We start from the raw sequence: 12,149 nt of genomic DNA on the forward strand, positions 1-12,149 counted from the left end.
CCTTGACCGCTGGCTGGTAGTGACGGTCCACCAAACCGCAATACTATGCACACCCTCAGCGGCCCTGCACCTGATTCGCTTCTGCTGATGTAACTGCTGCCGCAGCATGCGTAACTGCCCACATCCACAGGGAATGGGTACCATAGCCCGAAAACGCATCCAACGTACACCAGTCGGACACCACGCAGATGCCCAGCAACGGAATCGCTGCCGCTTCCAAACCTGCCACCGCAGCCTCGTCAATCCGCAATGAACAACCACCCCAGTCGTAAAACACAAAACAAAGCAAATCCCCAGCGGCCCAGCACCTGAAAACGCTGCCGCCGAAGAACCTGCCACCTGCAGCATGCGTAGATGCCCCCATCTGCAAGGAATGGGTACCCCAGCCCTAAAAACACCATACCATGCACCGTCCCCACAGCCCAGCACCCGAAGTGCCCCCAATCTGCAAGGAATTGGTACCAGAGCCCGAAAACCTTATCCAAAATGATGCACAGCATAGCACACAGACTCCCATCAGCCCAGCACCCGAAGTGCTGCCGCTGAAAAAAGTGCCGCCACAGCATGCGCATCAGCCCCCCATCCGCAAGGAATGGGAACCAGAGCCCGAAAACCTTATCCAAACGTACAGTGGCTGCATAGCACACAGACTTCCATCAGTCCAGCACCCGAAGGGCTGCCGCTGAAAAACCCGCCACTGCAGCATGCGCAACAGCCCCAATCCTCAAGGAAACAGGTATCAATAGCCCAACAACCCTTCCCAAACGCACAGAGGCTGTATACCACACATATCCCCAGCAGCCCAGCACCTAACGCTGTCACCGAAGAACCTGCCGCTGCAGCAGGCGTAGCCCCACCAATCCACAAGGAAATGGGTACCCTGGACCCCGCCCACTGCAAGCCCCTGGCAACCCCCGTAACCGTAACGATACAGAAACTGAAAAACTAGCGAAGAGGACTCAGGAGGGCACACAAGAGAAAATGGCCATCCCCAAAGGCCGCACCGGACACACACCCACGCCAAAGGCAATGTGCCACCATCCGTAAGCGCCTGCGCTCTAAAAGGGGGAAACTAATGACCCCGGCCATCCCAATCCCATGCAGAAACCACAAGTCTGCACAGGAAAATATGGAACGCCTCACGATTGGTGTGGCATCCTTGCGCAGAGACCATTTAATCTTCTCTGTATCTACCCACATACAATTCATGTGCTGCCGAACCGACCACCATCTAGGCACCCCGCCATAAAACTCCACTGAAAGGCAAACCGGCGTACAAATACGACCTGTCACCGGCCTCCAACCCACTGATCCGGAACGCCCGATGAAAAAAAAGGCCATGGATAGCACGAAAGACCTGATAGAGCATCCAGCCGCAATGGTACGGAGCGAAAAGAAGAGCCCGCATAGGCAGACGCCCTGGCTGTCCCAGACCTGCCGTCCTGGGAAAAAACCCGCAGACCAAGGCCCTCGAAGTACCTAAGGTGACCAAATAAAAACCACCCCGCCGAAGTAAACAATCCTACCCAAGAAAGCCAATGAACCTCGGCAATCAAAGCCATCATCCGCAGCATGGGAGGAGCCACCACTAGCCCGTCCAAGTAGCTGGACAACTCGGCCATCAACCAGATACAAGTCAGGCACGAAAAGAAACATCAACAGCCGTCCCAGGCACCAATGCACGTAATGTAGCAAAGGAGGCACAATCATGCCTCGCCACCCCAGGTGCCATGCCCGGGTCACAACGCCGGGGAAAAAATGTCGCGCCGCCAACTTCTGGGAACCAGACAACATAACAGGCGGAGGGCCGAGGGGGAGGATCATGAAAAGCGTGAACCACCCCTAAAGTACCTAGAGAAAGAAAACAAGGCCCCGAGCCATCACCGCAAGCGGTCTGTAAGCATCCATGCAAAAAACGTGCATAATTAAACCAACAGGTGAACAGAACAACTGACGCAGAAAAAACCTATCCCCAACGGAAAACCCAGAAATAGAAAAACGGATACTGGGGCAAGGGAAGAAGGTGAAAAGCGGACGTGACGTCCAGCTCCAATCAGCAGGAAAAATGACCGCAATGTCACCCAAACGCAGGGACTAGTCAAAAGACAGAAAAACGCTCCCTGCAGGAAGCATACGGAAAAGCAGTAGAAAACAAAACCCCATGGGGGTGAGACAAAGGTGACAGAAATGGGCACCCACCTACCGGTAACAGCGGAAGGGCCTTTCCGTGCTAGCTACCATGGCCCCTGAAGGAGCGGAAAGTGTTCCACTCGCGACCAGGGTGCATACTTGACTGTGTGACTACCCCGCAAGAGAGGCGAACAAGATAATGTACCCCCACCCTGCGCCAACCATAATACGAGGCAAACACTAACCCTCAACCCCCCAGGGCAGGAGCCCGTGCCAATAGGACAGTCCATGGTCCGAGCACCAGCATGGCAGGCAGAAACCCTGATAATAAGAGGCCCATGCACCCCCCACCGAGCTAGCTGCAACCACCAAGAAAATCACGCGTCCCCAGCTGCTGCCTATCACGACCGCATAGCACGACCCCCGTAATGTAGAACAAGGCCACCTACCCCTTTCTAAACGTATCCACTACCTACCCTGCTAAAATAAATTGGCACCCACGATCTACCAGTATATGTGCGGATTAACAAGGACCCCACATACGTCTGGGGAGAATGTAAAAACTCCACACAGTCAGAGCCACGGTGGGAAATGACTGCATGACCACAGTGCAGTGTGGCAGCAATGCCGCAGTCACACCGTTCGCACCACCCGCAACCTCCGACATGGCACTATGAACTTGCCACCAAAACATCAGGGAGCCGACATGCCCGTAGCCACCGGCACCCCGTCGTACCCAGTTCCCGTAGTCGCGCAACGCTCAGTAAGCTAATCAAATTTACGTGGGCGCCCGGGAAAACCAGAGGAAACACAACTAGAACTAAACAATGCTGAAGGAACAAAGAAAACAGCATACTCACCGTTACCTGAAGGACCCGGAACCACCCCAGCCGACGACGATCCCGACCGAACATCTCTAGCAGACACCGACACCGAATCTTCTCCCGGCCTCCGACTCATGGATTCCTATTCCGCGGTCCTGACGACGCCCGAAAAGGAAACGCGTAGCTGGGAAGAAAAGAGTGAGCCTAGCAGGAAACCGGAACCGCCGAGCAACAAAGCGCCGCCGAGGGGCTGGAACCGGAGGGACCGACGTGGCGATGGGCTGGAACCGGAGGGACCGACGTGGAAAAAGGGGAGGAGGGACCGGCCAATGATGGGAGCCAGCAAGGGAGTCCGGAGACACCACCAGCAACCCCCATCATGCCCAGCAGGGGGGGCAGCAGATCCACCAATATGAGGGCGCAGCATAATGCACCCAGTGGACAGGGGACCCTGAAGAGTGCCCACGGTGGGCGTAGGGGCACCCCTCCGCACTGCAGGGCCCCAGGAGGAACCCCCGTGATCCAACCCCCAGTGACCGGACCGAAGCCACAAAAAACCCCACCCACATGTGTAAGCTGGGGGACCCCGAGCCACCAAGACAACCAAATCACCCCCCACAGGAAGCCGATCCGGCCGCCCCCCCCAGAGAACCGCGCGCCAGTCTGTCCCCCCGCTGTGGCGTCAGCACTGCGCCAACCACGTGGCGGGGGAAGAGACCCTGCACACGGAGCCCGGCTACCGGAGGCAAGGTGCCAGTGGCCGGTGCTCCGGAAACTAAACCGCCCGCCGCGTGCATGGCCCCCGCCGCGTGTACCCTGGCCAGCAGACGCCACGTAGAGCAGCATCCGCTGCCAGGCACCGCGGACGGGGACCGGGGAAGATGCCGGGAGGGGTGGAGGTGGGGTGGCTGAACGCCGTACCCAGAGGCCGAGACATGGTCCAAGGCCATATAAACCGGCAGCGGCACGGGGATGAGCCGCACACGCCAGCATGAGGCGTAAGCGGCATGCAGGAAGGGGAATGCAGGACATGAGGTGTGAGCGGCCATGCAGGAAGGGGAACGCAGGGCAGCAGGGCTGGAGGGGGAAAATGGAAAGGAGATGGAGGAGGAGAGGAGGAGGGGGGGGAAGCAATAAAACAGTGTGGGATAATTAAAACAGCAGCCCTAATAAAAAAAAACCAGGCACAGAGCCTGTGTCAATTAGCTGTCCAAATGGCAAGAGGAAGTATGAAGCACATGACCCAAGCTTTTATATGCACTGAAGCCTACACCCACAAATACTGATGGACAAGGAAAACAACCTATAGAAAATTCCCAAGGTCCCTTGGAAAAACTACCTAGCAACTGCTTTGTCATAAACAACCAACCACAAAAAAAGGGGCTCTTATATGATCTCGTGCTTATTCAGCCCTCATCTGATCAAATCCCCCCAACTGCACATATGCTGCAATTGCAATGCACATGCATCATATAGGTGCCGCTATGATCTTGCTTACAATGAGGATTTCATGGAGAAGTGATCAACAGGAAGTGACCGTTTGGACATGTTAACAGGAGTAATTGGAAAAATGTAGGCGTGTGATGGTTGTTTTTGGGTTGTGTATCCACTTTTGACTGTAAGCTTCTATGTGCAAAATCATGGTGCCAGCGCTGTTACTTCTGTGTGCAGTCCACATAGCCATAGGGGTACTCTTATCCTCGATGTTCCTTGTTTTTGCATATAGGCTGCAAATGTGTTTGCGATGGACATTTCTTTTTATTTCTGGTTAACAGCTTCACTTGCTAACATTAGCAGCTCTGTAGCCTAGAGAATCACAATTGCAATTTCATACACACATGAATTAGGCCCATAGTTCAATATTGGCTGCATTTTCCAATACAGCAGCACCTTACGTAACAAAGGTGGTCATTCCGAGTTGATTGCTAGCTGCCGTTGTTTGCAGCGCAGCGATCAGGCAAAAAAATCGGCACTTCTGCTCATGCGTATGGTGCGCACTGCGCACGCGTGACGTACTTTCACAAAAACCGATACAGTTTCACACAAGGTCTAGTGGCGCTTTTCAGCCGCACTGCTGATCGTTGAGTGATTGACAGGAGGTGGTTGTTTCTGGGCGGAAACTGAGCGTTTTCGGGGAGTGTGTGTAAAAACGCAGGCGTGCCAGATAAAAACGCAGGTGTGGCTGGGGAAATGGGGGAGTGGCTGGCCGAAAGCAGGGCGTGTTTGTGACAGCAAAACAGGAACTAAATAATATGAAGTCATCGCAAGGTAGGAGTAGGTCTGCAGCTACTCTGAAACTGCACAATTTTTTTTTGTAGCAGCACTGCGATCCTTTCTTTTGCACTTCTGCTAAGCTAAGATACACTCCCAGAGGGCAGCGGCTTGGCGTTTGCACTGCTGCTAAAAGCAGCTAACGAGCGATCAACTCGGAATGAGGGCCAAAAGCTAGTCTCAATAGCCACAATGAGCAGAAGTTTGCATGTGCGCATTAGACTGAATGTACTGTATATGAAAAATACATGCAGCCTCATGCCTACTGCCTTCAATAAGGCACCGTCTCTTCCCTCATACATATATATTATCATGCCAATATATCGTGGTGGAGTCGGTGGGTGTGTACCAGCTATATGTCTGTGACATATAGCTGATAGCCGAAGAATCTGCAGATATATCTGTGCATGGTGCTGCGTGTACGAGCAATCTGCCGACTGCCAGTGAACCTGCTACAGGGGCCAATGCCAGTTGCGCAGGCAATTTCATATGCCTATTCAGTAGAGATGAGCGGGTTCGGTTCGCCGAGAACCGAATCCCCCCCCCCTTAACTACACGTGTCAAGCACTGGTCCGAGGCAGGCTCGGTTATTCCCGCCTGACTCGGAAAACCTGAACGAGGCAAAAAGTCATCATCCCGCTGTCGGATTCTCGCAAGATTTAGATTCAATATAAAGAGCCGCGCATAGCTGCCATTTTCACTCCGGCATTGTAGAGAGTACAGACAGGACGTGGCTACGTTCTCTTAGTGTCAGTTCTCAGTATCAGTGCTCAGTATCAGTGCTTATTGCTGCTCAGTAATGCTAGTACAGTATCTCTCTTGTGCTGCATCTTGCTGCTGTAGGGTGCTGTGTTAGTAGTGTCCTGTGACTGTGCATTGGTCATCATCATTCCAGTCACAGTGGTATCTGGGGGGGGGGGGGTGACAATTCCAGAGTGCTTTTGTGCTGCTCACTAATACTAGTACAGTGTCTTGTGCTGCATCATGCTGCTCAGTGTCAGTTCTCAGTAGTATCATCAGTGCTCAGTATCACTGCTCATTGTCTTGTGCTCCATCGTGGTGCTCAGTAATACTACATTACTAATACTAGTAGAGTGTCTTGTGCTGCATCTTGCTGCTCAGTGTCAATTCTCAGTAGTATCAGTGCTCAGTATCACTGCTCATTGTCTTGTGCTGCATCGTGGTGCTCAGTAATACTACATTACTAATACTAGTACAGTGTCTTGTGCTGCATCGTGCTGCACAGTGTCAGTTCTCAGTAGTATCATCAGTGCTCAGTATCACTGCTCATTGTCTTGTGCTGCATCGTGGTGCTCAGTAATACTACATTACTAATACTAGTATAGTGTCTTGTGCTGCATCGTGCTGCTCAGTGTCAGTTCTCAGTAGTATCATCAGTGCTCTGTATCACTGATCATTGTCTTGTGCTGCATTGTGATGCTCAGTAATAATACATTACTAATACTAGCACAGTGTCTTGTGCTGCATCTTGCTGCTGTAGGGTGCTGTGGTAGTGTCCTGTCACTGTGCATGGGTCATCATCATTCCAGTCACAGTGGTATCTGGTATCTATCTAGTGGTATCTAATTCCAGACATTACTGCCGTCTTATTCCAGATATATTACAGGCATATAATTCCACACATTAAAAAATGGAGAACAGAATTTGGAGTGTAAAATAGGGAAAGATCAAGATCCACTTCCACCTCGTGCTGAAGCTGCTGCCACTAGTCATGGCAGAGACGATGAAATGCCTTCAACGTCGTCTGCCAAGGCCGATGCCCAATGTCATAGTAGAGTGCATGTAAAATCCAAAAAGCAAAAGTTCAGTAAAATGACCCAAAAATCTAAATTAAAATCGTCTGAGGAGAAGCGTAAACATGCCAATATGCCATTTACGACATGGAGTGGCAAGGAATGGCTAAGGCCCTCTCCTATGTTCCTCATGACTAGTGGTTCAGCTTCACATGACGATGGAAGCACACGTCCTACCGCTAGAAAAATTAAAAGAGTTAAGCTGGCAAAAGTACAGCAAAGAATTGTGCGTTCTAAATCAAAAATCTCCAAGGAGAGTCCAAATGTGTCGGCGGGTGCAATGCCTGACCTTCCCAACACTGGACGGGAAGAGGTGGCGCCTTCCACGATTTGCACGCCCCCCTGCAAGTGCTGGAAGGAGCACCCGCAGTCCAGTTCCTGATAGTCAAATTGAAGATGTCACTGTTGAAGTACACCAGGATGAGGATATGGGTGTTGCTGTTGCTGAGGAGGAAATTGACAAGGAGGATTCTGATGGTGACGTGGTTTGTTTAAGTCAGGCACCCGGGAAGACACCTGTTGTCCGTGGGACGAATATGGCCATTGACGTGCCTGGTCACATTACAAAAAAAATCACCTCTTCGGTGTGGAATTATTTTAACAGAAATGCTGACAACAGGTGTCAAGCCGTAATATGTAGGGGTTAGGACGTTAACCATCTAGGAACATCCTCCCTTATACGTCACCTGGAGCACATTCATCAGAAGCCATTGACAAGTTCAAAAACTTTGGGTAACAGTGGAAGCAATCCACTGACAACTAAATCCCTTCTTCCTCTTGTGCCCAAGCTCCTGCAAACCACACCACCAACTCCCTCAATGTCAATTTCCTCCTTAGACAGGAACGCCAATAGTCCTGCAGGCCATGTCACTGGCAAGACTGATGAGTCCTCTCCTAACTGGGATTCCTCCAATGGATCCTTGAGTGGAACGCCTACTGCTGCTGTTGCTGCTGACGCTGCTGTTGTTGCTGCTGGGAGTCGATCGTCATCCCAGAGGGGAAGTCGGAAGACCACTTGTACTACTTCAACTAAGCAATTGACTGTCCAAAAGTCCTTTGCGAGGAAGATGAAATATCACAGCAGTCATCCTGTTGCAAAGCAAATAATTCAGGCCTTGACAACTATGTTTGGTTGTTAGACGTGCATCTGGTATCCACCGTTAGTTCACAGGGACTTAGAGAAATGCTTGAGGTAGTGTGTCCCCGGTACCAAATCCCATCTAGGTTCCACTTCTCTAGGCAGGCGATACCGAGAATGTACACAAACGTCAGAAACAGTGTCCTCAATGTCCTAAAAAATGCAGGTGTACCCACTGTCCACTTAACCACGGACATGTGGACAAGTGGAGCAGGGCAGACTAAGCGAGCAAGGACTATACGACTGTAACAGCCCTCTGGGTAGATGTATTGCCTCTCGCAGCAACAACAGCGGCGGCACCAGTAGCAGCATCTCGCAAATGCCAACTCGTTCCTAGGCAGGCTACGCTTTGTATCACCACTTTCCATAAGAGGCACACAGCTGACAACATCTTACAGAAACTGAGGAACATCATCGCAGAATGGCTTACCCCAATTGGACTCTCCTGGGGATTTGTGATATCGGACAATGCCACCAATATTGTGCGTGCATTACATGTGGGCAAATTTCAGCACGTCCCATGTTTTGCACATACAATTAATTTGGTGGTGCATAATTTTTTGAAAAACGACAGGGGTGTGCAGGAGATGCTGTTGGTGGCCCGAAAAATTGCGGGCAACTTTCGGCATTCAGTCACCGCATGCCGAAGACTGGAGCGCCAGCAACCACTCCTGAACATGCCCTGCCATCAGCTGAAGCAAGAGGTGGTAACGAGGTGGAATTCAACCCTCTATATGCTTCAGAGGATGGAGGAGCAGCAAAAGGCCATTTAAGCCTATACATCTGCCTACGATATAGGCAAAGGAGAGGGAATGCACCTGACTCAAGCGCAGCGGAGAATGATTTCTATGTTGTGGAAGGTTCTCCAATCCTTTGAACTTGCCACACGTGAAGTCAGTTCAGACACTGCCAGACTAATTCAGGTCATTCCCCTCATCAGGCTTTTGCAGAAGCAGCTGGAGAGATTGATGGAGGAGCTAAAATGGATCGATTCCGCTAGGCATGTGGGACTTGTGGATGGTGCCCTTCATTTGCTTAACCAATATTCACGGGTGGCCAATCTGTTGATATCAGAGCACTACATTTTGGCCACCGTGCTCGATTCTAGGTTTAAAGCCTACGTTGTATCTCTCTTTCCGGCAGACACAAGTCTGCAGATGCTCAAAGACCTGCTGGTGAGACACTTGTCAAGTCAAGCGGAACGTGACCCGCCAACTCCTCCTTCATTTTCTACCACCACTGGAGCTGCCAGGAAAAGGATGACATTTCCAAAACCACCCGCTGGCAGTGATGCAGGGCAGTCAGGAGCAAGTGCTGACATCTGGTCCGGACTGAAGGACCTGCCAACGATTACTGACATGTCTACTGTCACTGCATATGATTCTGTCACCATTGAAAGGATGGTGGAGGATTATATGAGTGACAGCATCCAAGTAGGCATGTCAGACAGTTCGTACGTATATGGGCAGGAATAATAGGCAATTTGAAGGCCCTTGCACAAACTGGCTTTATTTTACCTAAGTTGCCCCCCACCCCCCCTCCAGTGTGTACTCCGAAAGAGTGTTTAGTTCAGCCAGTCACCTTGTCAGCGTTCGGCGTAGGAGGTTACTTCCAGAAAATGTGGAGAAGATGATATTCATCAAAATGACTTATAAATTCCTCCGTGGAGACGTTTACCAGCAATTGCCTCCAGAAAGTACACAGGGACCTATGATGGTGGATTCCAGTGGGGACGAATTAATACTCTGTGAGGAGGAGGCACAGTGAAAGGTGTGAGGAATCGGAGGATGAAGGTGAGGTGGACATCTTGCCTCTGTAGAACCAGTTTGTGCAAAGAGAGATTGATTGCTTCTTTTTTGGTGGGGGCCCAAACCAACCAGTCATTTCAGCCACAGTCATGTGGCAGACCCTGTCACTGAAATGATTGGTTTGTTAAAGTGTGCATGTCCTGTTTATACAACATAAGGGTGGGTGGGAGGGCCCAAGGACAATTCCATCTTGCCCCTCTTTTTTAATTTATCTTTGCATCATGTGATGTTTGGGGACTATTTTTTTAAATGCCATCCTGTCTGACACTGCAGTGCCTGGTCCTAGATGGACCAGGTGTTTGTACCACCCACTTGGGTCGCTTAGCTTAGTCATCCAGCGACCTCAGTGCAAATTTTAGGACTAAAAATAGAATGGAAATGAGTGGAAATTATGGTTATTGAGCTTAATAATACTATAGGATCAAAATCACCCCCAAATTCTATGATTTTAGCTGTTTTTGAGATTTTTAAAAAAAATCACCCAAATCCAAAACACATATTAATCCAAAACCCAAATGGGTAGTTTTGACAAAACGCGTCCGAATCCAAAACACGACTGCGGAGCCGAATCCAAAACCAAAACACAAAACACGGAAAATGCCCGCTGCACATCTCTACTATTCAGCTGCATGACAGATTCCAACATATCGAGTGTTTGATCAGTAAGTGTGTATGCTTACCTTGATCGGCCACTTGATCGGCACGACGGCAGGTCCACCGACATATCTCTCAAGTGTGTACGCTGTGGGAGATACTAAGCCAAATGTGTCCAAAACTCATAAAATTGACATTGGCATGTACCAAGCTTTTGTATGTGATAATCTCCAGAGCTTGGACCCGTTAGACAATGCCATCGACAGATGGAGCAGACTAATAGAAGCAGGGTCGGACTGGCTCACAAGGGGCCACTGCCTAATGACCCACTTCCTCCTCTCGGGATCAGGTTACTGCCTGGGCATTTTAATTATTCATTATACATACTGTATGTTACATTATACTGTACAGGAATATGGTATATTCTCTACAGTGCATTGCGGTTATCAATCTGGTGCATTATTATACATGCACTTGCAGTATTTGCTGTATATATTTATTAAGGGACCCAGACATGCACTCTCTAATGGTTAGCCTAACATTTCTGGTGGCTGGCCACACCACCTCTGGAGGCTGGCAACACCCCTAAGTATGGGCGCCTACTACTGCATTTCCCCAGTGGGCCCTTCATGCCACAGTCTGACACTGGATACAAGCTCACAGTCTTCCGTGATAGGGATCCAATCTGATCTCTCCCAGTGTCCTCTGCAGAGCGCATGTAATTTAGTGTATGCGCAGAAGGGCTACAGAGTCATAAATCCGGAAGTCCTGTCTTTGCAAAGGACAGCTCTTTTAGGAAGAGCTGTCCTTTGTGATTTTAATTGCAATTCAAGGTGCTTACCTTGCATTATTAATGGGATCAATATGGGATCCCGAGGCTAGAATCCCGAGCTTTGCTTGCCACACTAATTTATTCCCCAATAAATGTTATCACAGTATGATTACAGTCTGAACTTCTGTTTCCCTTTCTAACCTGGTTTAACGGGTATAATGCCCATGGGTAATATTATAGGCAGTATTTATTCCCAAGTATTTATATTGCTAAAAATATGATTGTTACTGTTCTGGTTGTAAGAAGCACAACATTTTAGCCAACGCTGCCTAGGATTATCGTGAGCATTGAGCATTGTAGAGGTGAGAAATAAATTACAGTACAATACTTTTTGCTGTAGTGCTGGGATCAACATTCTATAATAATGATTTCAACTGTGCAATAAACATGTATTGGCTGAAATTCACTTGTATTGTATTTTTCCATTAGACCACTGATACAGTATTAGATGATATACAGTAAGATGTTATTTTACATTACCAGTAATAAGTTTCATTTACTTACATGAGCTAGTAATATACTGGGTGTTTTACTAATGCCATTTTCTAGATAATATATGTTAGACAATAAGTATACGCCTGTAATTTACCAGGCAGATATGGATTTTGCAGGGTTATTTGCCAGATATTCTGGATGTTTGCAGGATATATATTGTAAATTACTGGTGGTCATGTGCTAGGTAAATATATGTTAGGCATTGTAGATGTATACGAGGTATGGCTATTAAATAACCAGACT

General features: G+C 49.3%; 1 non-coding gene across 1 annotated transcript; it reads right to left on the reverse strand.

Moving 5' to 3' along the window:
* Positions 1-1,123: 1,123 nt before the first annotated feature.
* LOC135054237 (U6 spliceosomal RNA) lies at positions 1,124-1,228 on the reverse strand. Its single transcript, XR_010243440.1, has one exon. It is a non-coding gene; the product is annotated as a U6 spliceosomal RNA (small nuclear RNA).
* Positions 1,229-12,149: the final 10,921 nt, after the last annotated feature.

The sequence above is a fragment of the Pseudophryne corroboree genome, chromosome 2, assembly GCF_028390025.1.
Source record: "Pseudophryne corroboree isolate aPseCor3 chromosome 2, aPseCor3.hap2, whole genome shotgun sequence".
NCBI lineage: Eukaryota > Metazoa > Chordata > Amphibia > Anura > Myobatrachidae > Pseudophryne > Pseudophryne corroboree.